This window comes from Gymnoscopelus braueri (genome assembly GCF_963280865.1).
Source record: "Gymnoscopelus braueri genome assembly, chromosome: 9".
Classification (NCBI taxonomy): Eukaryota; Metazoa; Chordata; class Actinopteri; order Myctophiformes; family Myctophidae; genus Gymnoscopelus; species Gymnoscopelus braueri.
In genome coordinates, this window is record NC_137610.1 from 51,155,319 (window position 1) to 51,160,320 (window position 5,002).

At 35.6% G+C, this 5,002-nt stretch overlaps 2 protein-coding genes across 3 annotated transcripts in view; one reads left to right on the top strand and one right to left on the bottom strand.

Moving 5' to 3' along the window:
• LOC308091362 (CD81 antigen-like) overlaps positions 1–5,002 on the top strand; it is a 156,576-nt gene that overhangs the window by 116,504 nt on the left and 35,070 nt on the right. The window lies entirely within an intron of this gene.
• LOC308091352 (E3 ubiquitin-protein ligase TRIM35-like) overlaps positions 1–5,002 on the bottom strand; it is a 194,697-nt gene that overhangs the window by 75,001 nt on the left and 114,694 nt on the right. The window lies entirely within an intron of this gene.

The window sequence follows — 5,002 nt, forward strand, 5'->3', positions numbered from 1 at the left end:
AATGCCTTGAAGATAATGACACCATGTGGCCAACACAGGGACAGCAGGTTGAAAGTGGTTAGCAGGTTTTTTTAAACAGTACCTTATTCTCTCTCTCTTTGACGTAATATCATAGAACGTATGAAACATTCTGTTATGTTTGTTAGTGTTTTTGGATAAACAGGATAAATACAGAGAGAGAATGCATTTTAAACGGTTCTAAATGAATGTATATAATGTATGTATGTACTGAATGGACGAGGTGGATGAATGAGGAGGTTAATATAATAGTTCTTATATAGAGTTATTGGTGGGTGTTTGCTGGTTGAATTTCTATGGTAAATTATGGTTAGATACTGATCGTGCTTTTCTGTACAGAGTAGAGTTTGAAAGCACTTTGAATTGTGTTGTTGTTGAAATGTGCTACAGAGATAAACCTGCCTTGATGCCTTTCCTAGAGTTTGCAATAGATCAAGGGTATTCAACATTGTTCAGGCCAAGGACCCCTTTAGCCGAGAGAGAGATGAAGCAGGGACCCCCTACTACGTTGTGTAGCAGATTAAACCTTTTTCATAGATGTCATAGATGGCTTCATAGACTTATTTGACATTAATGTTGTTTTGTTTGTTTACACATGATGTTCTATTAATGTGTTGGGTTCATGTTAATGTATTTTCAGATTTGTATCCGCCTAAAACCCTCAATACTTGCTAAACATGGGCTGCGTCCAAAATCACATATACCTATTACCAACTAAACAGTATGCTATGTTCAGCCTACTGTTAGATCTAACCTCGCGTCACCAGTCTTTACACCACGGAGGAAAGGCTGGTATTCGTTATTAAATGGCCCGTGTGATCCGGTCTAGGCCACGCCTACTGAAAAAAAGAGGGGGAAAAGTCCTCTGGTTCCGGGTGCGGTGGGTTCCGTTTTTTGTTTTGTTTTTTAGTTTTGGTTCGCCCTGTTAGCATTTAAATGCTGAATCGAATATAACTAATAGTTTAGTCTCGCCAGTCGCTACGAGTTGGAATAAAGGATGGATATACCAAACTAACCATTCCTGTAAGCTAAACTACGCCGCATCAAGGGTTTTATTGGGTAGGCCCTAAAATTAAAATACCTTTGATCGCGAGGAATTCTTTTGGGGTGATGCACAGGCACCCCAGGTTCCGGCCGCCTGACCGGATCAGAAACCCGAAAATGGTGTTGATCCCAAGCTAGGTTCATGGTTGATGTTAAAAAATATATAAAAAGGTTCTTATCACACATATTTGGTGGACCCCCCCCCCTGTAGTAACTCTGAGGACCCCCTGTTGAAGACCCCTGGTCTAGCAAAGTTCTGTTGTCCATAAACGTGTCATTTTATTTGATTTCCTCTAAACTGGCATTGTGCTTATTTTCATATAGGAACAGTTGTTCTAGTGTTATTGTGCGTTAATAGTGATAGAAACACAGATAAAGGCTGGGTTTAAATCATGCTCTCTATTCATTTAGAGTCCGTGTTGCAATAGTTCTGTACTTACAGGGGGATGTAAGTGATATGTATTTTAATTTTTTTCATTTAAAAGTTGTTTTGTTAAAATGTTAAAGCTCTATATTGTGTGTTTGTTCAGTAACAGTGGTCTCCCTGTTATTAACAGTGGTGGAAAAAGTACTCAAATGTTTTGCTTAAGTAAGAGTATCAATACTCCAATGTAGAAGTTCTCTGTTACAAGTAAAATTCCGGAATTCAATTTTTACTTGAGTAAAAGTACCAAAAGTAAAAGTACAAAAATGTTTGAAAATAGCAGCTCTACAAACTCACAACGCGTCGCGATGCGACGCGTTGTGAGCTTGTAGATCTGCTATTTTCAAATAGCCTATGTATAAAATAGGGCTGAAGTTGTTAATGTATGTTTTATAATAATTTTGTAATAATTTATATCTGCAAAGTAACTAGTAACTAAAGTTTCCAAATAATTGTAATGGAGTAAAAGTACAATATTTGCCTCTGAGATGTAGTGGAGTAGAAGTAAAAGTATAGTCTATTGGAAATACTCCGCTAAAGTAAAAGTACCTAAATGTTCAGGTCACGATACAAATGCTATCCAAGCAGAAGAGAGAACACCTAAGTGAAAATGTATCACCTTAACATTGATAGTGTTCCAGTTTTGTCAGCTCATTTCTTTATGTCATCACTTCTCTCTCCCGATTGGATCAAATCGGTATCCTGACCTGAACATGTACTTTATGTTTACTAAAGAGCTGGAGAGACAGGGGAGAGACCTCTGTTACTGAACAAACACTCCATAGCGATGATTACTACAGGGATATAGAGCTACTTAACACTTTAAAAACCCCCAAATCACAAATTACATCACCTTTAATGTAAATACTTATACCTAACAAAAACATCATTCAGATTGTTGTGTCAAAGAACACATTGTTCTCACAGGAGAGCAATTCTTCCAGCTTCAGAGCATTGTGTGTAAAAGTGTTCGGCCTGTTTTGTGCGTATATTATGGAAATGTTGTTCAATTCATTTTCAGTCAAATTCAGAATTAATTCATGTGTTGCCATTATTACTACTGAGGTACTGAGTGGAGTTGAGGAAACAATGATGTAAAACATGCTTTCTAATTGTATACAAAGTTGTCAAATTGATATTTTTTAACTAATAAAGAGACCAAAGAAAATAAGTCTTTGTTTGTTAAGTTGTTAGACACTCTGACCGCATGCAGTAACATAGTGTTGTAGACATTGTGTCCAAAACCCTTTTATTATCCTTTTTAAAAACATTTTTGAAATTGTGAAAACAGGCGATCTACAAGCTCACAACGTGTCGCATCGTGACGGGCTGTGAGCTTGTAGATCTGCTATCTTCCCCACTTTTGTGCAACACTTTTGATGCCCACACACTGTCCCAGCTTATTGTACCGTTTTGTCTCTTTCCTCAGAGTTTTTGAAACCGTTTTTTAAACTCTAGTGCATGCATGGGTCTTCAATGTTTTTCAGGCCAAGGACCCCTTAGCAGAGATGAAGCAGGGACCCCCACCCCACTACATATTGTATAACATTGTGTTGCAGATTAAACCTTTTCATAGATTTCATAGAATAGCTTCATAGTCTTGTTTGACAGACACTATCATCAGTGTTTTGTCAATTCATGTTTTTTTTATATCTATGCTGGATTTATGTTAATGTTTATTTTCAGACATTTAAACACTTAAACCGTCAATATTTAGTAAACTTGACCTATCACTCTGTACTTGGTCTGCACCTTTTTCCCTCTACATCAAACAAACTTATTTGCCGAAAATAGCCGATCTACAAGCGCAGCTAGGCGTTGTAAGCTTGTAGATCTGCTATTTTTGACTTAAGTTCTCCTCAGAATAAGGATGCTAGTGTTCAAAGTGGCTAATGTAAAAAATAGTAATAATAATAATCCTACCACACAAAGATTTGGCGGCCCCCCTGTAATAACTCTGAGGACCCCCTAGGACAGTGGTTCTCAAACCTTTTCGTGCCAAGGACCCCCAAAATGATATGCATGTGGATTTTTTTTCAAAAAAATTTTTTTTCACATTTTTTTTTTCAAAAATAGCATAGATCTGCTATTTTTTAATCGCCAAAGTATAAAATAATGTGCCCCTTCGACTCAGGAGAATCTCCTACAAACATTGGAAATGAGTCAATACAATACAGAGACATATTTGGTGAAACATAACAGCTTATTCATTTATTTCACTCATGTATTAAAAACTTAAAACGATAGAAATACATTCATAATTTCCGTGGACACCAAAGGTCAATGGCCATGACCTTAAAATGACCACATTCCAGGCCTGGAATTATCATTATTATTATTATTATTATTAACCATAATAGTTATGCTTAATAGTTATCATTATGCCTTGGTGTGAACTACCCTGAAGAACGTTCAAGTAAGAAGTCATGTCTGTCTGACTGTTCTCTGCCCTCTGCCGGAGAACTCAAAGAAATACACTTAATATATATATATATTTTATATAATATACAAATACTATATAATATACTCTGGAGTCTAGACAATATAAAAGTCATGTCACACTCTGTGTTACACATTTACCTGACTCACGTGAGAATGCCAGGTTTGGTTTCCTTCATTAGAATATTAGATTGAGTAAATAAACATTAAAAAAAACATGAATCAAGTAACTGTTAAATAGAAACGGTATGAGGTACAACATCAACACATTAAAACTAAACAATCATTTGTCTTACATTTGGTTACATCACAATATTTGGTTCATTTCAACCCTCTTTTTTTCCTTGGAGACCCCCTTTTTACAGTAGATTGGCTATTTTCACATTTAAAAAACATTTTTTTGATTGCTAAATTCTTCAGATTTTTTTTTACAATATAATGACATGGTCCATCGTCCAACATAACGATGCTATAGGTTGAAAGTGCATGAAATAAAGATGTTGTGCAACATGTTTAACATTTTCAGTGGTGGAAGAAGTACTCAGATATTTTACTTAAGTAAAAGTAGCAATACCACAATATAAAAATACTCTGTTACAAGTTCAAAATGTTACTTAAAAGTACAAAAGTGTTGGCATCAAAATATACATAAAGTACCAAAAGTAAAAGTACTAAAATGTTTGCAAATAGCCGATCTACAAGCTCACAGCGCGTCGCATCGCGACGCGTTGTGAGCTTGTAGATCTGCTATTTTCAAATAGCCTATAAAACAGGGCTAAAGTTGTTCATGTATGTTTTATAATATAGTAATTTATATCTGCAAAGTAACTAGTAACTAAAGTTTTCAAATAATTGTAGTGGAGTAAAAAGTACAATATTTGCCTCTGCGATGTAGTGGAGTAGAAGTAAAAGTATTGCAAAAAAAATAAAATAAAGAAAAAATAAGTAAAAAATAAATCAAAATTGTACTTAAGTACAGTACTTAAGTTACTTTCCACCACTGAACATTTTGTACTTCAAACAGACAAGGCCTCACGTTCCCCCCCCCTTCGTAATCTCTCCCCCCCCCTTATGACA